The sequence below is a fragment of the Pyxicephalus adspersus genome, chromosome 5 (assembly GCF_032062135.1).
Source record: "Pyxicephalus adspersus chromosome 5, UCB_Pads_2.0, whole genome shotgun sequence".
NCBI classification, from domain to species: Eukaryota; Metazoa; Chordata; class Amphibia; order Anura; family Pyxicephalidae; genus Pyxicephalus; species Pyxicephalus adspersus.
The window spans coordinates 32,584,568-32,609,920 of NC_092862.1; the positions used below are offsets into that span (position 1 = coordinate 32,584,568).

At 39.7% G+C, this 25,353-nt stretch overlaps 1 protein-coding gene across 1 annotated transcript in view; it reads left to right on the top strand.

The window, feature by feature from the left end:
* The first annotated feature begins 5,529 nt into the window (after positions 1-5,529).
* NCOA2 (nuclear receptor coactivator 2) overlaps positions 5,530-25,353 on the top strand; it is a 145,619-nt gene continuing 125,795 nt past the window's right edge. The window contains exon 1 of the mRNA XM_072413250.1: positions 5,530-5,660. The gene's annotated coding sequence lies outside the window, so the exon portion shown is untranslated. The remainder of the gene's footprint in view (positions 5,661-25,353) is intronic.

Genomic DNA, 25,353 nt, shown 5'->3' on the forward strand with positions numbered 1-25,353 from the left:
CAAAAATTATGCCATGTGGAATCAGATTTCCTTTGAAAACTCAGAAATATTTCTATATTGTGTATCTGTATTGTATACAATGTACTCAGTCAACCAAAAGAGGGAGTCCAAAGATAACATATGCTGCTCTTCAGTGACTGCTTCTAGTTTTCCTTCTTTTTTTTCATTTCTTGCAAGAGGTATTTGTAAAGTTAACGTTCATTTGGTATCTCATCAAGGTGAAACTGATATATCAGCTCATAAATGTATATGGCTTAGGGAGTGCTATGAACATTAATTAACTAGCTATTTATGTCTAAATATGGAGAAAAGATAAAATAAGCAACAGTGTGATAGTTAACCTACATGGACCAAAGAGGTTTTATCTCTTGTTCCGTTAAAAAAAGAAAGGATCTGACTGGTTATCCTGGAAATTGTACTTATTGTACACACAAAGCAGGAAGCAAACATGACATCAATAATTGTACTGATTATGAAGGCTAAATACACATGTGATTGGTGAAACAGTTGCTTGTCTTGTCTGTTGCATCATCTATAAATGAACACACGTTGCACCATCTGTGCTCCTTGGGGACTTCAGGGCCCTTTCAGATCTTTTACAGGATTAACATATATAAGTGAGGCAGTTTTTCCAAGTACTTGATTCATATATACACCAACTCCCTTGGTAGTGAAGACAAGATCAGGAACCAGGCCTTGTGTTTTTGTTTGATTGAAACTACCGACAAGATAAATATATTGGCTTCCATCACTGGGCCTGATTGATTGAATAATTAGTGACGCTGGGTGATCCAGCAAACCTGGAATGGATTTCTTAAAAGTAATTTGTTAGCGAATGTTTTTAATACTGGCCCAGATCCATTCCAGGTTTGCTGGATCACCCAACTTCACTGATAAAAGTGTATCCTCTCCAGTCCTGCATAGCCTTATTTTTTTTAGCCTTTTTCATAGCCTTATTACCTTATTTTTTAGTCTTCTGAGTTAAAAAAAACAAGCATTTACCTGCTTCCTCCCAAAATGAACATTAGTGTGTATGTAGCATTCCCCTCAGTACCTCTGTACGACAAGGTACCATTCTAACACCAAGAAAAAAAAATCACTTTACAAAAATATCATATGCAGGTTATATTTTTTCATTGTCTTCTGTCCCATTAATCTGAGCCCCCCTGCAGCCAGCATTATGGAGGAGGGATGTGCCTCTAAAATGGATGGCCTTTAACTAAAGCACACACTGTTATTGCAATAATGTAAGTGGTGGTTAAAACATTTGTATTGCTCTTGCCAAAAATCTTGTCATGGGAAAATTTTAAATTCATTCATGTAACAGGTAATCTGTTTGCACTCCTACATTTTTGTATGGTGGAACACTAATCCTCCTGCAAATATATAAAATATATATTGCATGATAATCCATAGGGATTATTCAATAAACAGTGCAAGCAGGAAAGTGTAAAGCAACCAATCAAAGATGATTTCCTAAAAACAAGAAATGGATTCTGATCGGATATGGAACACTGGCTGTTGCGTCTTTTTTAATATTGTGTTAAGACAGAAGTACCGTAGATAGTCCAAAAGCATTGTATTGTGATTTCATTCAAGTTGACATATCACTGATAGATTATAAAAGATTCCGCTTTTAAGATATACTGCCTGTCTGGTTGGTTCTGATTCTTTGTGTTGAATCAATTCTGAATCGCTGACCCAGCATGCCTATGCAGCTTGGGTGTTCAGCTCATTGTCACACAACTTGTCACACAGTTATCTGCATGCATGTTTTAGAAAAGACTTAAATCAATCCAGGGAATTTGCATTCTTTAGAATGAGTTCAGCAATGGCAGCTTTTATATTCTATGAATTGATAGGTCCACTTTAAGGTGACTGAGATGCCTATGTGGCTATGTTTGGGTATGTTGTTGACCTTTCTTCAAAAGGAGGAAGCTACTTGGTAAAACATCTCCAAGATTACAGACCAAGTTCAGCTAAATGTCTTAAGTTACAACTAATGACATTAGTGACATTCAACATGGTTAACTGAAAATCCTTACAGACATTTTTTCATCCTATTTAGTTATTTGTATCTATGATTTTTTACCTTTCTGTTATATTTGTTCCACTTGTATTGTAAATCACTCCACTGTTAACTTGTTTATCATTCTTTCTGTTTCTTTCTTTTGTTTCTATTACTTATACCATATTTTTAAAGGTAGTGTCCTTATACACATCCCAATATGATTAGCTCTGAGCTTCTTTTGACTAAACATAAACTTCCTATTTTATGGTTTGTTTTTTTGTTTTGGTATTTTGCTCAAACATACTTTATATTTTCTTTAAATCTTCCTTCATATCTATATCTTCCTTACCACATTATATGTTTGTATCTTCTGTACTACAGTGTACCTGATTAGCACTGTACAGTGAATTGAGTCCCAATCCATTTCCTTAGTCATGTATAATGTCATTCTGTATTGTTGAGTCATATCTGCTGCCTGTGATCATGTGAGCGGACTCCTTTTTTACTTAGTCCTATGATCTCCATGACGGAAATATGTGCTGCTGAGGTTTATTCCCATCTTCTTTGCAAAGTCAATTGCTTTCTATTATTACTTTCTACATGCGGACTTCCTGTTGTTGGTTTGTACCCCTCCTGTCTTCTCTTTACATGCCTCATCACTAGTCTAATGTCATGATTTGGCCTTTTTGAAAACAGTGCTTCTAGTCTTTTGCAAATCATCTTTCCCCCACCTAATGTTTCCAGGTAGGTATCCAAATGTTATTAATACTCCACATGCATCCTTTTATATATGCTCTACTGCTCTATATCTGCAGGCACACAAACTGCTATTGCTTCATGCTACCGTATATGTTAGGCAGGAAGAAACTTCTTACAAAATCCTACAGTAAAGTATAGTATTCTGTGTTCACCAGTTGTGTTGTCTGCTGTCCCACCTCAGGTTTTATAAACCTGTATTAAAGGCTGATACACATGTTCAGATTTTTACTTCTGATCTGATAAAAGGAGTGGATTTCAGGAGGGATTTCAGCAACTGACTGAATGTAAGAGATTTTTTGTATTCCAAATAATTTTGTATAGATCGGACAAAACTGGCCACAGATCTGCTCTTGTACATTAGATCTAAAGTTATGTATGCACAATGAAAGTTTGTGCTTGTCTCAGGAAAAAATCTGACATGTTCCCATGAAAGACCGATCAAGAACAACTGCAGTGAACTCCTATGGAGGAGAGCACAACGGGGGGCTGCTTGCGCGTCCTTTCCCCCTTCCCTCTTCATAGCACAGAATGGTGCTGTGTGTACAGAGTATTGTTTCCAGCAACAATCACCTTTTGTCTGTATGATCCTTTAGTCTTATTTTACTTCTGTAAAGCTACGTACACACGTCAGATTTTTATCGCCCGATAATCGGCATCGGCCAATTATCGGGCGAAAATCTGCCGTGTGTACAGTCGGTGTCGTCCATCGTCCGGACGACCGACCTGCCGGATCCACGGACGGTGGACCACAGCCGATCCTAATGAAAGGGAAGGGGAGAGCGCGCAGCAGGGTGCCGCTCCGTCGCTCTCCCCCTCCCCTCTCCATAGAGCATGAACGGTGCTGTATGTACAGCACCGTTCATGCATCGTGCACTCCCTTGTCGTTGGAAAGGATCGTGAAAGATCCTTTCCAACGACAAAAATTGGAAGTGTGTACGCAGCTTAAGTCTTTTAGTTTTATTTAAATGTAGTAAGTTCCATCTCGACTGCCCATAATGTATAACAACATATATTTTGTGTCAGGGTTTACTCCTCTAGGGGTGATGGTTTTGCTAAGCGTTAGGTCTTCACAGCTATGATTAGGGTACAGGTATACCACAGCTTAGTCATATCTGAGATCTGTAATTCTGCTTCTGATCCTGGTGAAAATTACCTTTACTTCTGAATAATAAAAATAATGTAACCTCATAGAAAAAGATTACATGATAAAATGGGCATTTTATTTTTTGTTCAGTTCAACTGTTGTGGTTTACTGCTTTTAACCTTTCACCAACCTCTCCAAAGCCCTGGTTCTTATTGAAACAACTTGCAGAGGGTAAAATGCTTTTTTGTACCAACATTTTATGATGTATCGTGTGGGGTCTCAGGCCCATCTTCTGCTTGACACCAAACCTATTCTGCAAATGCTCCCAAATGCCTGTAAAAAGTGCCAGTGAATGCTCTGGGACACCTGGCAGTGGTTAACAAATGCCCCTCTCAGCCTTAGCCTAAATCTGAAACACTTTCACCTGAAAAGTAAAAATGAGGGAACAAAGTATCAGAATCAGAGACTGTCCTGAAATATAACAGATGCTGCAATAATGTAAAAAAAATGTTCTCATCATGTCAATCCTCTGTATTCTGGATGATCCCCTACAACCTAGAGTGGATATATAATCGTCTCCAGATCTATACATGGGAGTAATATATACATGTGGCTGGTCTCTACTTCAGAAATTCAACTTCCATGGCTAGTCAAAGGGCTTCAGCACATTTGTGAGAATGAGTGCATTAGTCTCTGACGTGCGTTGGTGTGCTGGGTCGCCATTCACAGTTAATGCCACCCCAAATGTACCCCTACCAACACACTGCCGGGTATGGCTAGGTTCAGACCTGCCTCTGGATTGAGGGATCCTGTGTGACTTTTGCCGGCTGGTACTTTGCCAGCCACTTGGTCATTGGCACTGCAGCTCTGGTTCCAATGTCTGCAGATGTGACAGCGGCCAGCAGTACTCTCATTCATTCTCTATGGGGCTGCCACAGATGAAAGCTACTTATAGCTTTCCCTGGCATAAGGAAGCTGTAACTGCAAAACAACCTCATTGCCAGGCCGAAAATAGCCTTACACACGTCTATGTGCTGCGCTTTTAAAAACACAACATGCAGGGTTTATTGTGTGATTATCTGCATTCATTTCAATGGGCAACACAAACATCATTAGGCTGCATGTTGCCATAGTGGGAGCAGGCCTCGTCACCCATAGCAACCATAGAACTTATATTACCAGATGCAGGTCAGCACCTACTCAGGACACCAGGGTGAGGCCTGCCTTCATGTAAACCCTAAATAATTAGCATTTATTATGCTAAGGTGCGGCCATGTCACTTTTTCTATCAAATGTTTGGATTTTTGGTGTGTTTACTGTAATTTCCTGTAAACTGCAACAATAGCTGCCACTTGGGGCCTCCATTAGAAGTGTGTGACAACCTATAGGGACAAGATGACAAACTTTGTCACCCTTCACAGGAAGTGGGGTCAGCAGATATTACTTTTATTAAAGCTGTTCATTATGTAGATATTGCATTGACTTGTGAGGTGATTGAGTGACCCCGCACACAGGCCCGGTATGGGGTACGTGTGGTGACACATGTAGTCACTTCCAGGCAGAGTTGTCACCTGTGGCTGGCACAGGGTCTTCCCCAGAGTCAGAGCTGGCAGGATGGAGGAGGAGGATATGGCTGTGGTGAGGAGGAGGCGCCCCGCCATGAGGTGGAGGAGGGGATCCGGTGCTTGGAGGAGGATCCCGGGATAAACAAGCCAGAATCTCTTGCTGGATGAAGGAACATGGCGGCTGTGGATATGCTCTTCCCCCGGGGACCCCGGACAGCCGTGACCCCTTTGCTGTGAGCCGGTAAGGTGGGGGCCCTCTGGGCGGGTGAGACACATGGAGGGGCGGCGGCTGTGCGGACTTGGGTGTTGTCATTGTGCTTGTCACTTCCAGCAGACATGTGTCACCCTCACATTCCTCTGCTTTTATTAGAATAATATGGGGACACCCCCAGGCTGCTCCCCTCTCATAGCACAGGCTCCTGGGAGAACTTCCTGTTTTGGTTGCTGTGTGTGTGACTCCTGTGATTTGTGTCACTGGCATTCAGTTTGCAGGGACAGTCCTGTACATTGGAGGTGCAAGTGTCCCCACACTTCTTTCTGCAGCTATCAGATGATGGGGACACGTGTACTTTATATTAGTTGTAGATCTGATGCCATAAGTTGTTTTCAGTATCCCCAGTGCATCTTTTAGTAACATAATACCCAGTGATCCTGCCATGACTGTGCTTGTTCAGGCACTTCCTAACATAGGGTGACAACTGTCTCATGTTTCTGGGTCTGTGTTGTCACCCTGTATGACTGATCAGCACATATTGCTCCAGCGTTGTGATGGTTTGCAGCTGATGCAGCAGGAGCGCATGTAGACAGGAAGTGGCTAGAGAAGATCAGCAGCACTGAGATGCAATATATTGTATACACAATGCTTGATAAGCAAAGACAATTATATGTCACAAACTACATGTTATCCAGTTTGGTTGAATATCTGTCATGTGACTCAGGCTGGCTGGGGAATTAATCTATTTGTGACGGCTGTGTAGTGCTTCTGTCCCTGGAAATAATGGTGACATGGTAGGTGCGTATAGACGATGTCAGTCTGTGGATCTGTGATGGCAGGGATGTAAAGGTGACAACACAAGTTCCCGATGGAGTTGGCAGGACATATAATGGCTTCTGGGGTCACAGACCTAGGTAGGTGGTCATTGCACAAGATAAGTGTCACTGCTCTGACCTGCTTAACACAAATAAAATGTCTAATGACTCCGGTCCTAATGATGGCGATTGGCTGCTGTTGGAATAACACAGTGCTTGTCGGAGATTCTGATTGGTTACAGCAGGGGTGTCAAACTCACGGAGGGCCAAAAATAAAAACTTAGACAAAGTTGCGAGCCAACCTTGAAAATTATTGAAAAAATTAAGAATTTTTTCTTTCCCATTAGATATAAACCCTTTTCATATGGAAACAAAGAGGTTTTGCTTCACATTCAATCTGGAGCAAGCTTATAATTAGGAAAATTTTCTGCCTTTTTCTCCATTTGGAGCCTTCTGAGTTAAATTTCAATGGTAACCTTTTTGCACCGGCTAACAATAATAATACCAATATTCGTCTAAGAAAATCCAACCATTCAAGTCCATGCCTTGGAGTAGCAAGGAAAAGTAGAGCTGAGGGGAAATGCCAGACCCGGCCAACGCGGAGCTAAACCTTATTGAGTGGCCCCGCCGCTAAAACTCCCTCTTCACTGAAATAGCGCCGCTACTAAAATTCTCGGCATTATTTACGTCTATAAAACAGTCCAATGCGGGGCCACACATAGGCAGAAAGCCTGCTGGTCTATAGACACGAGTGATGCCGGGAATTGTAGTAGCGGCGCTATTTCAATGCAGCAGCAACCAGCTGCAGTTCATTTTTAGGATACCTTTGGGGGCCAAAAAAAAGGACGTTGGGGGCCAAATCTGGTTTGACACCCCTGGGTTACAGTGAATGAATTTGGCCCCAATGGTTTAATGAGGATTCTTCACACTTATTCCAGCTCCAACTATTAGTGCAATGAGGTGTGAAAAGTCACATTTTATCAAATTAGAATCTGCAATTCATTCTCAAACCTGCATGTGTAAGATGTGAGCTGAAATCTGATTGGCTGCCACGGACATAAATAATAATACTCATTAAACCAGCACCTGTGGCTCCTAGATATCGTGTACTAGAATTGGCGAGGTCTCTGTAGTATTTTCATTGAGGATTAATGGAGCTCACACTACAAGCTATGATTGCCCTCCCGTTGTCTGATCCATCTACACAGCAGTGTTTGTGTACTTCATCCTGATCTAAATGTTGTGTTATCCAACAATCAGTGTAATGTTTCTGTAATGGGAAGCCCTGGCCATCCCTGCACTCTCCTGGTTGGTTTACTTTTTTCATTGTTTTTGACGGGTAACTAAAATGTCACAAGATCTATAAATCTAAAAGAAGAGGCTATGTGTAGGTGGGCGGTGAGGTTGGGGTGCAGTTACTGCTTCCTTGTGCCCAGGAACCCGTGCCATGGTTTGGACACTACATGTGGCATCCTGTTGCCGCCATTAAGGAATAACTGGGGGGTGCTGAGCAGCTGGGTACCACTTGTCCAATGTATAAACGCATTAGGACCAACAGAGCAGTTGGGACTACAAAACAAGGTGTCATCCACAGGGAGCCAGCCATCACCCCTTATATGTACAGCCCAGGGCAGCATTTCTCAACCAGGATTCCTTCAGGGATTGCTAAGGGTCCTTTGAGCAAAATGATTTACCAACAATAAAAACATGGACTCCTGTGCACGGTAGAGCTTATTTTGAACGGCAGAGCTCTGCGCTCTACTCGTGTGCCTTTCAGCAGGCCCCTGTATATGAATCAGGCACTGCGGTAGGTTTAGGAATTATCTGTGTCCATTAGGCAGTAATTAGAGAAGTTGAAGTTGTTTGTTATCTCTAACAAAACATTTCCTTGTGACCGTCCATGATCTTTCCACTTTATTGGCCATGTTCTGCATCCATTCAGTGGTGAACCCTGAAGAAGATATCAGCGGGTTCTGGTAATTCTTGTAGGTGGTCTCTCCACCCATGTGATAGGCTGGCCCAGATACAACAAGTGTCAGGGCGATCCTTTTTACTTTCTTAGATTAGGCTTCATTTATGAGAGTCAGATAATTATAAACTGTATTTGTGTTGACCCCTCCATCCACATTGTTCTGATCATACTGCACTAGTGGATAAAAGATGGAATCTGACTGCAATGGGGTTACAGTCCAGCAGATGTAATAAATCTGTCCAGATTGGTGTCCCGAAGATTTTTAATTTTCTCATATGCATTACCTATATATTTTGTGCTTGGATTCCCTGATTCCTAACCTGCTACAATTTTAGTAATTTCTATCTGCTATGATAATTACCCGTTTTATCAGTAACATTACAAAGCAGTTTATTTTCAATTATATTTTGATGTGATCCATGGTAATACATTACCTGGAAGGGATTTCATGCTGAACTGCTCAATTAACCCAAAAAAAGAATCTGGGATAATAAGTTTCAGTAAATTCCCTCCTGATTGTTACTACCTTTACTACAAAGAAGATCATACAGTATGAGCAAAGTTATGCAGCAGTCAGAGGTGCAGCTAGAGCTTCAGAATGCATGTAGGGAACATACACGGGGAGTGCTGCCTACAGGCTACACAGGGAGGGGGGGTAATATTTTTACATACCAAAGGATTTAATATCTTGTTCAATGACTAACTTTGCCCCAAGTATGAGAAGCAGGATACTGATGAGGTTATTAGAAATACATACGTTTGCTAACAACACTCCTGCACAAAAATTGCAGGAAATAAAACTTCAGTCTGTTGGTTTGGCAGTGGAGTAAATTTATGAAAATACGGAGACAAAATAGGGAGAAGGGGGTGCTGATGTAGTCCAGCAGGGGGGAACTGAAGAAGGCTGACAACACAGCTTAGGTTTTTTGTTAGAGGAGGCAGTGTTGTCATTCAACTAAAGGAAGTTGGGCGCTGACATCTTTCTAGCAGAATCAACAGATATTAAAAAAAAAATTATAAACTTTTTAAATAGTTGCAGTGTCAGTCCCAATGTAGAGTATTTTGCGTACTACCCATGTGACCACCAGTCAGATAAAGATTGAAAGAAAAAGAAAAAACAGAGTTGGTCAAGTAATATGTTGATGAATCTAATCACACCACATTGATGATATGTTTTTATCAGATCTACATATATACAAACATTTGATGTCTTTGTTATGAGTAGTTGGTGCTAGCTATATGTTGTTTCTTGGATCCTCCCCATTGCTCTCCATTCATGCGGTGCATTGTCTGTATGTTACAGATTGTCCCCATCAGGAATTGTGCAGCGTCTTGTCCCTGTCTGTGCTGGATGCAGGTGCAAGGTCCCATTAGTGCTCTGGTCCCCAGTCTGTGTGCTGTTGTGACACATCTGCTGATACAAATGCTACACAGTTCATTCTGCGTGACAGAACTCAGTCAAAATATTATAATAAAGGTGAATATGTTATAAATATCTATATGATTGTTGGATGACACAAACCTTAACAAATGTATCAGATATTAAATCTATTTAGAATAGAAAATGACTTATTTGCTGTGTGAGGTTCCCAAGGACAGAAGGCGACCTCCTGATCACTCCCAACTTCAGTAGGTTGTGGTGTCAAAAGACAGAATGTTGAATTAATAATAAAGAACAGGATTCATTAAAGACATATGGTGATGTAATTATGATAATCCTCTGTCATAAATACCTGGGCATGCTTGTGTATGGCTACTGCCAGGTTCTTAAACAATGTTTTGCATAGAACTATTTCATGTTAATTGGCTACAACATTGGAATCTGACTATTCTATAACTCTCAGATTTGAACAGTTGAGCGCTTTCCTGCAATGCTCAGGGCTGTTGTGCCCTTCCTAATGCGCTAATGTTCATCTGTAAGAGACGCAAACCTAAACCATAGGCTACCCACTACTAAGTGAAGAACTACTGGTCCCAGCACAGAATGGCAACCTGTGCTTTAGTATATATTAATAAAGATTTAAATATGACCGATCATTTTTGGTCCTCAATAAAATCCATGGAGCTTTGCAGACACGATGGTGAGAATGAAGCAGCAGCTGTTGCAGTTCTCCTGTACTTTTGGTTTTTGTTATCAGCGGCCTGCTCTAGTTCTTCCTCCAGCCTGATATTTATCACTGTTGCTGTACACAGCCTGTAATGTTTGCATGCAATGTCCTAATTTCCAAACTCCATGCAAAGATTATTGTCTCCATATACAACACACCCTGCATGCTGCACTGGGAATAACAGCATTGTGTCAATTTTATGCTTTGGAATTTCACAAAGAAAATCACAACCCTGTGCTGCAGCCTGAAGGAGTTTTTATTGGTTTGTTTATTTTGTTTTCTCTAGTTTTTTTTTCCACCCTTATCAACATGTAAATTACATTTTAAAGAAAATTATATATACCGGTATTTATTAATAACATCTTCACTAGGTTTGTGTGCTTCTCTGTGTAATGCAAGCACTTCAAAGCTGGCAGTAGGGGCCAACAAAGTGTTGTACATAACTTCCTAAAATCAACACAGCACAACACTTTTGTATCTTTGTCAAAGTCCCTGATACAATCAGTAGGCTGACTCTTGGGAGGAGCTGTAAGATATAAATATACCTTCATGGGTGGATGTGTTAGGAGAAGTTCTTGGGCAAGCTGGGCTTTCATGGAACCAAGCAAAGTAATGCCCACATGCTTTTCTAAGCCTCCATGTTTAAAAAAAAAAAAAGAAACTGCATCCATCGAATTTAAGTCACAGGCCAGGGATAGTTTGGCTGGGGAAGAAAGGACTACACAATGCTTGATGTCCAGGAAATGACAGAGAATCTTACAGTGTGCAATTATATCAAAGGCCTTTTATTAGTATAGAGTATCATGTATAGTAGAATATTATCAACTAATGACACTGAGATTCACACAGCACATTCACTGGTGTAATAAATACACTTCACAGCAGAGTGTTTGTAAACCAAACTTCATAAGTTGTTGTAGCTGTTTAGGCTGGTCGGGTTGAATTTACCCCTCATATGCCTGGAGGGTGATTGCAGTTTTAAGTTGGGTGAATGTGAAAATTGACAGCAGCTGCTCTCCCCGTGTCAGTGACGTGGCCTCAGGTAGTGTAATTATGCGGCTATCCATACAACTCTTCTCCTAAACCTGCCCCCCAGGCTCGCCTCCCATCTGACACTAAACAAGATTGTGGTTGAATTTTCACTTCAGCACCTAAAAATGAGAAGGCCTGGGCCTGGAAGCAGGGATCAGATTGCATGCACAATCAGTGTTTATAATGGCCTGACATGGGATCTGGCTGTAATGTGTACGACATGCAGGTCTGTGCGGATAAGGGGCTGCGTGCCATGCTGCCGTGATGTCACTTGTCTTCCCAGCTACCCAAATACAGAAGCTGTGCTGCAGGCGTGACTGTGTGGGCGTTCTGATATAGTCAGAGGACTAGATGCCAGCGACCTTGCAAAGAATAAATATTTCATGCATAGTTTCTTGGTAACATGTGGCACTGGTCTTCTTGCAGAACTATAAATCCCAGAATGCACCTTTACAGGTGGCATTGGAAAAACTCCTTAGTTGTTTTATATATATGCTTTAACTTTTATGGGTCTCAATTGTTTTTTTTTTTTTTTGATCTTAGAAGTCAGACAGTGTTGTCATACTCAGCTGTTGTGTTCACTGGATTCTAGATTGGTGTGACTAGTACCGAATGGTTACCAAAAGTGTGCAGGTTTTACCTGTGGTGATGGATCATCCTGGGGTAAACCTGTGAGCTCACCTAAGTGGCCTCATATATATATATATATATATATATATATATATATATATATAGGGCAAGCACCTATTGGCTTGTAAAATTGCTTATGGCATTTCATGGGCAACAGGGTTTTGATTGATTTCAAGCTTTGAGTTTTACCCACAGAAATCACCTGATCAAATGCCTAGACTTTTTACGATCATGTGATCAGAACTGGCAGAAACATAGATTTTAATTGTTACAACTCCATTTTTACTCAGGAACTGTTTTTTTCCTCCTTATTAATGGCTGCGTTTGGATAGTACTTGTTGGGATATTTTGTAGAAAGTCTCCATGTGACATGCTGGCCCTTGTATTAGAACACATACGTCTGTAGTTGGTTTGGGATGCTGTACAGTGATGATGATTTATTCCTTTCCTTACTTTTGGCATAAGAATTACTTTGATTTAAAAAAAAAAAAAAAACTTTCTGATTTTTTAATAAGTAAATTTGAGAAATGTGTCTTGGCATAAGGTCTAAGAGTGACATGTTGTGTTCCCATATGTAGCCACATTCACACCTGTCCTTTATGGACCAGACATCTGCTGCGGTGTATGGTTCATTATCCAAAGCATTACGTTGGGCACTCAAGGCAGAGACAGGTGGAAGCGTCCTTTGGGCCTTTAGAGGAAATAATGTAGTCATTGATGGCCAGAGGAAATGGTGTAGTCACTGATGGAAAAGCTCACCCATCCTTCTTCTCATTCATTAGCAATGCTGAATTAGACTGTTAAAGTAAATCAGGCTTGAATATTCTGATCAATACATGTTGTTGTTTTCAAATACCTTACTTGTATGAATGGTGCAGCCATATATTACATACACAGACCATTCTTCCTACTGTGCTTCACAATGGTTCTGCTTTATTTACTGTTCTTCTCATTGTATTATTCTAAGGAAAACACAACAGTACCAGCTTCTCTATGTGGAATACACAGCTCATGAATCAAGACCAATAATATGATCATAGCAGGGTCATCACTTACCGGGAATAGGATAAGTGGACCCATGTAACTCGCATTGTTTTTGTACGTGGGGAAGATAGATTTAAGAAGCTTAAAGTATTGGACATGGCACTAGTTTGCAATTTTATGTCAAGGCTAAATAAAACATGTCTGCTATGCATGATCATTTGAAATGTTTTGTTAAAAAAAAAAAAAAGATGAAAGTACAGAAAAATCACTGACTGAATGACCATAGAAGTGACTTTTCTTTAGAGAGACAGTAAAAAAGCAAGCAGGTCCCTTTGTGATTCCTTTTCCTTTCTCTCTCTCTGTGAGTCATTAATGATGGTTTGTAAAATATGTATACATAGATGTAAAACATTTGTATGAAAAGATATTTCTTTAGACGTGACAATTTGGATACACATAAAAAAATATAATGCCTCCAGAAGCTGCGCACAACTTATGAACTTCTATTCCACAAACCAGATTTGTGTAAAGCTCCAGACACCTGGGTATGAAACCCTGGGAGCTTGTGGCCAAGTACATCAGTTTTGTGTAGATCTGTTTAATTTGCCCAGATTATTCCCCCATAATGTGCCAGCCTGCACAGTGCCAGGGACTCTGCAATCTTCATTTAAACAGCTGTAAAGGTGCTTGGCGCATGGCACCATGTTGCCTGTCTGTGTAGGATGGGTGTACATGGATACTCACCCACATTTGTGTCCTTTGAACTTAACATTTTTGTATTTCAGTGAGAAAGAGACCATTTACACCTCTACACTGAGCTTTACTGTATTAAAGTTTTGCACTTTGGTTGTTCTATTGATTCAAACGGAATTACAGGCAGCAGAGTGAAGGTTTGGTCACCTTCATCCCGGGTTCAATTGCATACGCTGCAGACCTTGCTGAACTTTTATTCAACTTGCTAAACTGATATCACAGGCAGCAGATTGAAGGTTCTGTCAATACAAAGACTTATCAGAGGGAAGCTTGCAATGTTCCATGGAAGTGATATAAATCTGCTGGGTTTGTCCTTTGTGAACATATTTTTACATAAAGGAAATTTACCTTTTCCTGCTTGATTCGGGACACAATGCTATATGTGGGTTTATTTGTTTTTGACACTGTGACACAATTCACACCTACATCTATATTATGTTGTTTCTGTATTGTTTAAATAATTTTATTGAGAAGCTTTTTCTGGGTAAAGTACATGTTTGGCTCTATTGCTTTATTACAATATCTGTTAAAATACTTTCATATGGAATTTGTGCACATTGTATTTTGGAACTGTTTGAGTTTATAAATAGGTTCTGATATGTGGAAGCTGATATCCTAATATATATCGCCAGTATTCCAAATGAGTTCCTGGTAGCTGGTCATGGAGCCATCTACTTGATATATGGTAAGTTATTGCTCAAAATGCAGCAGAAGTAAGCTCTACAAAATGAATGTAAGGTAAACAGGGAGATCCTTGCTGTTCGTGTCCTTGGGTACTTCTTTTTCTCCAGTGAGGACAGTAACCTGCACAGTATGACATTACCAAATCTGTCTCCAAATCTCCTGTGTCTAGGAGTCAGTGTCATTGTCTTCTGATCCCATATTACAGATACACATCTATGACACTACAGGTACAGGAGTGCCTAGGTACTAAATCAAATTGCTTTTTTAAGAGGAAATTAGAATAAAAAGTTAATAATTCGTGGTACTGCTTAGGTAATATTTCTAAATGTTTCTATAATATATAAAGTTGTTCAGTTCAGAAAATCCTAGTTGGGTATACATATAGAAATGACCGGGTACAATACCTTGCAGAGCTCCTCAATAACATCAACACTATCAAGAGCTGTGCGTTATAAATGTGCAGAGTAAATATTCAGGATATTTAATCAAATGCATGAATTTTTACTACTTTATCCATACTAAAAATGTTTTGGGCTCAGGTATATTGTATTAATATATTCTTTATTTGAACAAATGTGTGAGCTTTTGTGTGTTTTTCAACGTGCCTTCACAATGAGTACAGTAGATACCTATCCTTCCTTCATTCATGTATTGAGTATCACAATACATCCCTGATGATGGATGTCCAGTGTGTTGCTGTTTGGGCTATCTGAGTTTCCTGCAGCTTCTGATATTGTATCAGTGTGTGTATATCCACTTAGGTTTAGCTATTGGTGCATTGCTATTTTTAAAACATCTTATTTATCTGCTTGCTAACTAGTAATTTTGTTGTGTACATTACATTTTTAGGTTTGACATTGGAGGGAAGGTACATAAACCACTTTTGTTGACCTTTTAATTGTGAGTTTTTAAATCTATGTTTATTGTGACATTGGAGGTCACGGGGATCCAGATTTCTAGAATGTTAATCTGCGCAGAAGGTTGCAGAGTGTCCATGTGAAAATCCAGCATGGCTCTTGTATGGTGGAAGTGATTGACACTGACCATTACACTGCGAGGGGGGTGGCTGGCCCATTCACAGGCATTGCATTCTTTCACACACACACTTTGTTCTCTGCCTTTTCACATGTGGCATGCTCCAAGATCTGAATTCAAGTGAGCTAGCCATTCACCTGCTGAATATTATAATTGAATCCCTTTACCAAGGGGCCCTCAGTTTGTTTGCATACTGGAGGGAAACGGACTGTGAACTTTTTTTCCCCCCTCATGAAAAATGTAATTTATGGCTGTTCAGAAGCTGAAGAAGTAAATTATTTTTATGAAAGTCCGCTTCTTTTTGTTTTTCAAGTTCGTAGTATAAATATTAGATACGCATGAACAGCTGACATTGTTTCCACCCTGGAAATATTGTGTTTGCAAAGAAAGCAAGTACACTGCAGAAAGACTGGTGATTAAATATTGATTAAAAGGAAGCAGTCTTCTCCTAGGACAGCCAATCACAAGCCAGCTGTCCCTTTACTATACCAATAACTTGGAATCGTGAGACACATGCTTTACCTTTTAACAAATAAGCTTTCTTAAGCTGAATGTAGAATGAGAATTTCTGTGCATTCATCTTTCTGGGCTTTTCATTGCTTTATTATTTTAAAGTGGAATTAAACCTAAAAATAAAAAATTGCAAGCAGGCAGCATCTTTTATTGCATAAGGGTCAGGTTTTGTCTGTTCTGCAGTAAAACAATCTGCTTGTTCGCAATCTTTTCTATACTGCACTGGGCACTGAATTATGCCAACCTACCTGGCTCCTGGAAATGGATGAACTTCCATGCACATACACAGGAGTTATATCATTCTACCCTGGTCAATCAAGATGGCCAAATTTTCCAAACCCATAGGAGGACTGGCTGAAGTTGTTTCAGGGAAGGTCAGCAATTGATGCAAACCTTCCTTCTGAAGTACAGGAGTCTCTAAAAAGAATTAGAATGCCTTTCAAAGAATAAAATTAGATTAAAACCCACAAGGCCAGGCTGGCACCTTGGCATCCCGAAACTGATCTCTGCTGCCACCATTGATTCTCTGTTAGGCTGCAATGAGTGAGACATGGCATGTAAAGTCTTACCCGAGGAAGCCGTTTAGTGGTGTGAGGAAGCGATAACCTTTTCATTATATTTGAACGCAGGTGGAATGCTGGTGTTCAGTGGAGAAGGACAATGGCTCATAAATCTTGAGATGTGTTACCGTTCTAAAGTCACTGGGTGAATCTGAAAGAGGCATCTTTGATCATCTGGGTGGCACTTTTTTCAATGGTCAACAATGTATAGGGGCCATCCACTGACCACCAGGGTAAGGAGACATGTCTCCACAGGACACAAGTGTATGGGAATATAAACAATTTTACTATCTGTCTGTGTTTTTTTTTCTGGCCATTATGGTTTTATCTAATTGTAGGGTAATTACTAATGTTAATGTTGTCTAGAGCCGGGAGGCGTCAAAAAATGATCCCTTTATGGTGTCATGCTCTGGGTACACAACAGTATGCAATTCAAACTTTCCACAAAACACTGATCACCCTAATGTGCTATAAACTGGAAATTCATTTTTACAGAGGTTCCCAAGACCCAATATTTATTTTTTGGTTCCTTAGATGTAAAATATTCCTTTAATTTTGACTGTGCCATTTCGACCCCTGTGTTTTAAGCTGCAAATAAGCAGGGAGAATAGTTCTTCCTTTGCATCAGTTTCTGCAGTGAAATACAGCAGCTATAAAGAATGGTCTCTGTGCCCCGGTAAACAGTACATTTATTGGCTAAATTGGATTGATATGTGGACATCAGGACATTATTGGAGAATAGACTCGGGTCAGCCGAGGGACACAGACACTTGAGTCTTGTTTCAGCACATGAATGTATTCAGGTTTGCAGTGTCTTCTCTGTACTTTTATTTGTAGTGATTCTCAAAATACATCTCGTTATTTAACCATTTTAGTTCCCATACCTGAATTTCTCTGATAGACCGGAGCAATTTTTACAATCCTTGGACCTATTGATTTAGTGATGACTTTGTCATTGCTCATTACATTGTACTAATAGGCTCAGATCACTAAGCTTTATTACAAAGATAGGAATTTTATTTTAGCCTTGTGACAGCCATGTTCAAATCTCAATAAACATGGCTAAAAAGAACTAACTTTTATAGATAATCTCAATGCTGGCTGTTTTAGGTTTCTAATTTAAGCCTGTTGTGCTTTGGGGCTGAAGAAGACTTTGCTTTTGGCAATGCTAGCCATCTAAAATCATTTTATGTTCTATGAAATCTGCAGGCATATTATGTAACAAATTACCTCAATTGCAGCCATGTTGGGGCTTCTCTGGAACTTCACACAGATCCATAAAGCTGAGTTATCTGCCAAGAGAAAGTTTTTTTTTTTTTTTTTTTTTTTTTTTGTAGGATTTCCCTCAATCTGCTGGTTACCACTTAGGCTGCTTACACACGTGCAATAATTATCGTTGGAAACCAACGACCGATCGTCCGATAATCGTTAACAAAAAAAGTGCACAATGACTGGCAAACTATGCTGATGAACGAGGAATGTCGCTGGAAACAAACAACCGTCCTGGCGGATCTGATTAGGTGACGATTGTTTGCTATCTATTGTGTGTACGGCCGTTCAGTTATCATGGATTGTTCTATGATACGCTTTCTCTGATACACGTCACTTCCTGCATCGTTCAAACGATCGTATCTAGTGTGTGTACATTATTGGTGGATTATATTTGAATGATTGTATCGGTACAGCATGTACAGAAACGTGCACAATATGATCTTTCAAAATAATCCTGAATAATCGTTGATCGGTCGTTAATCGTTTGTTTTCTAATGACAATTATTGCTCGTGTGTACCTTGCCTTAATCTGAAGTCTGGTACAAGCTTTATTGGAGGAAAGAAGCCTGCTGGGGCAAAGAGGATGACTGACAAGATGGGGGGAGGATTTACCAGGTTTTTGGTGGGGGATTTTTGCAAGAAAAGGGGAAGGTAGGTATATTTATAATGTGACAATTGATATGTGCTAACCAAGTATTTTCCTGTCTGTGTATTTGTCATTTCATATTGTTACAGTTGTCTGTCTTCTGCTTGTGTATTGAGATAATTGCCGCCTGCATATTGTAACTGTAGAGTAATTGTTGCCTGTTTGTTGTGTACAGTGGCCCATGTATGGTTGGTGAAGTCACCGCTGTTAGAGGATCTTATTACTATAATCCCCTGTAGGCTTGTTACTATTCGAGCATACTGCTGTTATCTTTGTTTCACCACAGAGCACTACATGCATGACTGTTAAATCCTTAAAGTTTATTTCATTTAGCACACAGTTATTATCCCCATGTTTTGTTCAGTACACTATGCAGGAAAGATTTTTTAAAACATTCATTTTTTTATTTTATATGCCATGTATATATTTTTCCTTTATTTCTTCACCACACACCCACATAAAACATGAATATACATCATTTTTTTTTAACTGTTTCTGTAATTTGTTTGCCCCTTAATATTTATTTAAATGTATAATAATTATTGGGGGTATTTTATTAAAAAACTACTCACCCAGGTAACAACCACTGCGGAGTCTACGTATACAATGAGAAAACCTGCTTTCCCATGTGTATTGCTTTCATAATCTTTATATAGAAACAAGTTTGGTAATTTATTACACACAATGACTACATGAGAACCACTCTCTACACCAGTAGTGTGAATGAAGGGGGCACAGTAACACCCTGTGTTTGCAGTAGCATTCTCAGTCTTCTGGATTAAATGATTTTGGGATATTTTTGGCAACGGAGAGGTACTGCTCTGGATTAAACATGTGCATTTCACCTTTTTCTCTGGTAGACATTAAAACTAATTAATCTAGAATTGGGCTTTATTTATTAAAAATTACTATAATATTGGTAATTACTATTATACTATTAACTATATTTATATAGCGCTAAATATATTGGGCAGTGCTGTACATTAAATAGGGGTTGCAAATGACAGACGGATACAGACAGTGACACAGGATGAGAGGACCCTGCCCAGAAGAGCTTACAATCTAAGAGGTGGGGAAGTATCAGACAATAGGAGGGGAGATATGTAGTGATGGTTTCAAAAGATAGAAGAAGATGGGTAGGCAAGTTTGCAAAAATGGGTTTTGAATGCTCTTTTAAATGAGCAGAAAGTAAGAGTAAGCCGAATAGGTTGAGAAAGACCATTCCAGAGAGTCAGGGCAGCTCTATAAAAGTCTTGGAGCCGTGCATGTGATGAGGTTATGAGTGAGGAAGTCTGAAGTAGGTCATTCGAGGAATGAAGAGAGTGGCTGGGGGAGTATTTTTCTATCAGGTCAGAAAGGTAGGCGTTACAAAAACTGAGGTATTTAAAGGCAAAGCACAGGAGCTTGAATTTGATTCTCAGGTGAAATGGAAGCCAATGAAGGAACTACAAAGAGATGCAGCGGAGGAGAAGCGGTGGGAAGGATGGATGAGTCTGGCTGCAGCATTCATAATAGATTGTAGAGGTGAGAGTCGGGTTAGTGGAATACCAGCGAGGAGGAGGTTACAGTAGTCCAGACGAGAGATGATAAGAGCATGTACAAGGAGTTTGGTGGTCTCTGGGGACAGGTAGGGGCATGTTTTGGAAATGTTGTGCAGGTGAAAGTGACAGGACCTGGAAATGTTCTGAATGTGGGGGTGGAATAAAAGGTGACAGCAAAACAATGTACGTGAGGGGAGGGTTGAATACCTGTGTTATTTACAGGTAGAAAGATGTTGGGTTAGATTTTGGAAATGAGGATGAGTTCTGTTTTATCCATACTTTAATTTTGCTCTCTATCTGCTCCATACACTTTTTTGTGCAGCATATTTTCCTTCTGTTATGTGGTCAGTCTACTTAAAGGGACTCTGTCACTGACTACAATATATAACTCAGAATCTACAAATGTTTTCTGCATTTACTGAATTTCAGGCTGTGTGCTAATTTTAAGGGAGTAAATCTGAGCCTGTTTACCTACCCTGTGAGTGAATAAAAGTGAATTCTTCCGGAATTAAAGGACGATAACAAAAATACTGCAGCCATTGGGCCTAATTCACAATAGTGTGTATTGTGAATTAAACCCAATGGCTGCTTTTATTCCAGGTTTTTGAGTTTGATATTCAGCAGTCCCTTTAAGGGTCCTCAGATGATAACGTTGAATGGTGATCTCAAGCTTTTCCATTAACAGCAGAACTATATATATATATATATGACTCAAGTTCTTAGTAAAAAATGAAGAGGAGCCGCATGAAACTGCCCACAAGCCAGGGTTCGAAAAATATATGCCTCTTATCCTTGGAAGGTTGTTATGTTTTAGATAGGACGGTGGTGATGGAGGGATGTGTGGGAGGACTTGTATTGGCTGTAGTCTTGTCATAAAAATCCTCCTTATGAAACACCACATATTTATGTGGAATAACACATCCCACCTTACAGTTATGCCTCATTTATCTTGCTGTTTTCTTTGAACAAACCAAAAAAAACATTTTTAATTTGTGAAAGGAAAAATAAAACGGTATGTATTTGTATCTGTGTTTGTGTATATATCTCCTGAGCACAGACCTCTTTGTTATTCTATAATATGAATATATAATAAAAGTATAATCTATATCCTTTAGACGTGTCAATGTGGTTGTATAAGGGTCAATTTATATCTGATTTGAAGTTTACCCTCACATCATAGATCTGTAAAGCTAATGGAACAAATCAATTTATTTATTATAAGAACAAAAGAAAGTAGTTCCTATCTTTCCCATGCAGGAAACACAAGCCATTTGAACAAAAATTTCCGGGACCATCACCTTCAGTTTTTGTGTTTCTTGCCTCCTACAAATACAGTTACCAAATTGTGGTTTGTTTCTCCTCTAGTAGCTCTGTTGCAAAGGTCAGTACCCCCCATTCCCCCGATAGGGACATCAGATGAAGGTTAGTACTCTGGCTCACATGGACTTTACAAGCTCTAAATTGAGGGGCTACAGAACAAGGTTTGGTGTTGAGTTGGCTACACCCATCTATCTTATAATCTTTCCATCCAGAGGTCAAGGGACTTGTCACAAGTATTGCCTTTGACCTCCCTACGGCAGGTCTTTCCCCATTAATGGTTTACTATGCCTTATTCTACATCAGGGTTGTCCAGCATACAGCCCATGGGCCAGAACTCGTCCCATCATGGTATTTGCTTGTCCAGCAGAATAGTTAGTTCCAGCAGAATTATTAAATAATTAGTCTCTATACTTACTTTTGTTGCTAGAATCCGATAGATTACATTATGTACAGCTGGAAGAGGAGTCAAGTAATGAAAGACTTCCTGTGCTGGCTTTGTTTACGAGTAATAGCAGTGAGTGGCTGCTGTGCATAAGGGTCTGGTTAGTACTGACAAAGGGCTGAAGGGACCCAGAGGACAAGGAACTAAAGACGCCGGAGGAAAATCAACTATGGCAGCAGAAATAGGCGAGTAATGGTCGGTGTGTGTGTGTACAATAATATGGATATTCATGGATGAGTATGTATGTGTGAAAGTATGTTGGTATATGAACAGCGTGTATGTGGTTGAAATGTATGATAGGGCGCACTTCTATGGTATTGGTAGGGTTAGTGGAATCAATCATAGTGTATGTTGTTCACTACATCTTCTACAATGTATGGTATATAAAACTCATGACCCTTGCACTTTGTTAGCTGGGTGTACATTACTTTTACTCCTGGCTATCTGCACACTAAATGGTTACACATTCCCAACCCCTTCACTCTCTACTTTTCTATGCTTCTGACCCCTGCACCCTGTACACAGTTCTATATATTTGTTTTGCACTTGGCCACTGCACTCTGTGTACTGGACTGTAATAATCTTACATGCACTTTGTCGGCACAAGCGATGTGACAAGTTTGTAGAGTTTATATATCAAATAGGCTATTCTTCAGTTTATATATTCTCCCAGTGTAAGGTGCACTCCATCCCACCAGATGTGTGATTGCCCTCTGTGCACTACAATGTGCTTCTGTACATAAAAGAAATGCATATATGTCTTTTGTATGCTTTTGATCTTTTGTTTTGAGGATAAATAAACACCTGTTGATAGTAAATGATCTTTCATAAAGCTACATGGCAGTGCACAGCAAAACACAGCCTAAAACTGGAAATCACAGCATAGAAATTTGTAACATATGAGAATGCCTGAATTTACTTTCCTGTAAAGTGTGTCTTCCACAGGGTTGTAAAGTACTACATGCAAAAAGTGTGTGCGCATGTATGTAGATACACTCAATTTGCTTGGTTTTCTGGGTATTTTATAAACCAGAGTAGTGAATCTCTGTTTCATAGGTTATTCATTTAATCAAACTTCTGAAAATTGTGAAACTTTTAATTAAAACAAAACTGATTCTTCAATCATTGATTACTAATGGGAGATTAGAGGAGGGGTTTGAAATTGAAATTGGCTGAAACATTCAATGATGGAGAATCTTCCAGGTTATTGTTTCAGTGGTTGTTTTTGATTTCAGTGCCAAGGAATATTTCAGTGAATGTGGGATTCACTGCTTTATAAATAGATCCTGTAGGGTAAACCCTTATATCCTCACATCCTAAACATCCTGCAAGACTATATAACAATACTAATGGTTCCTACAAATCATTTTGAAGCTTAACTTTGGACAACTTTTAACAATCCCTTCATACATCACATCCATTTACAACCTCCTTTTTTAAGCTTTTATCATTCACCTTCCATATTTTGGGGATGCAGGTTGGGTGATCCAGTGCTGCAGTCCATATCTATACATTAAGCTCTCTGCTTCATAACATTTCTCCCTCCTGACCTAACCAGCTAAATGTCATCACTATTCAGTGATCTGCACCATTCTACTCATTAGGGAGCAATGCTGTAGGGACAGGTGAGTGTATTCTCCAATAATTCTGTACCTGCCAAGATGCCTTTATCTTAACTTTGCTAATGTGACATGGCCCCAAGATTTTTGTGTCTACATTTTTGCTTACTTCCTCACCAGGACAGGAAGTTAAAAAATACATCCAGTTATGGGAATTAAGGCTTGACCACAATGCATTTTGAAAGGAGTAATGGTTCGCTTTGGAGCACCCTTTTAGTTTGATTATACTAGAAGTCTGCATTAAGCTTCTACTGCTGCTCTATGCTTTCCATATAACACTTGCAAGTGCTTTAAATTGTCATTTTTAGAATTCTCTACACCTGCACTTCATTTGTGTCTGGAAGCAATCATCAATGGAAATAGGAAGACTATCAGCAGGAATCCTGTGTCATTAAAGTATTTATGATCTTCCTTCCCCATGCTCAATGCGAGTATTAAAGTTGTCAATCATGTGTCAGGGGAAAAAAAGAATGTAAACTTTCCTCAGAGGAGGGATCTGGGGTCAGCACAGCTGTGGCTGCTGTTCCTTTGTACATATTTATGCAGAAAACAAGGTTACTGTCACTGTAGAGGTTGGGTGTATTTGTTTTGTACATATTTACAGAAAAATAAACTCCATTAACTATGGCACTTCTGGTAGTGGGCCTGATTTATTAAAACTCTCTGATACTGGAGAGGATACATTTTCATCAGTGAAGCTGGGTGATCCAGCAAACCTGGAATGGATCTGATCCAGGACTCAAAACATTTGATAGCAAACCACCTTGAAGAAATCCATTACAGGTTTGCTGGAGGATCCAGCTATACTGATAAAAGCATTGGAGAGCTTTAATAAATCAGGCCTATTGTGTGAAAACTTGCCCACCCTGTCCGCTTTAATTTGCATTTGCCTAATGAGATTCATTGACTCTTTAAGGTGGTTACCCATCTACAGATGGCACATGCGCCAGACCCATATCCCCAAAATATGGAGTTTACAGAGAGCTGAAGGGACAGAGCAAGCAGAATGTCTGATAAGTGATTCTATGTAGAATTATACTTTATTGCTCAGACGAAGCCAATCCTGACTTTTAATATAAAAGTACTTTTGATCTTCAGGCTCTTGATACATTATTATTTTTTTTGCTGTCAGTTACGGAACACTAAAATGTAAAGGAAAGTGGTTCTGTTGGAGTCATACAGAGTATAGTGTTGAGTCACCAATCATATGACAAACTAATTGGAAAACAATTGTATCCTTATAAATGGATATTGTGCCAGAGTCTAAAGTGCAATTCCAAGCAAGAGTCAGTAAACTTCCAGTGGTAAGGAGAATGAGGGACTGTTCACAGCTTTGTTGTATAGCGCATGTTTTTGCATTAAAGCAGCCTGACTGGCAAATGCCCACATCTCAAGAATAGACTTTGCCATTTTTGGCAACACAGCATTTGTGTTGTAGCTGATTTGGGGGTGTCAGTCAAAATCCGTGGCATTTTAAAACACAAGCTTATGTACTGCATGCAAAAGTGTTATTGAGCCCTAACCATTGTCCAACTGCAGTTCTGTAGGAATGACACACAGGTGGGAATGTGGAATGGTCGTATGAGAGCAGTCATATGAGAGCGGTTATCCTCAGCTCCAGTCCCTTTCTGGCATAGGGCTGGCTGGTATTAGAAACAAAAAGTGCAGTAAAAACTGGGGTCTCTGCTAATGCATCAGCAAAAGCATGCACACAGGAACTTCACGCAGCGTCCATGGTAAGGAAAACATAAGTTAATGTAATGCACCCATCTTTTACTACACAGGCTTTATCAA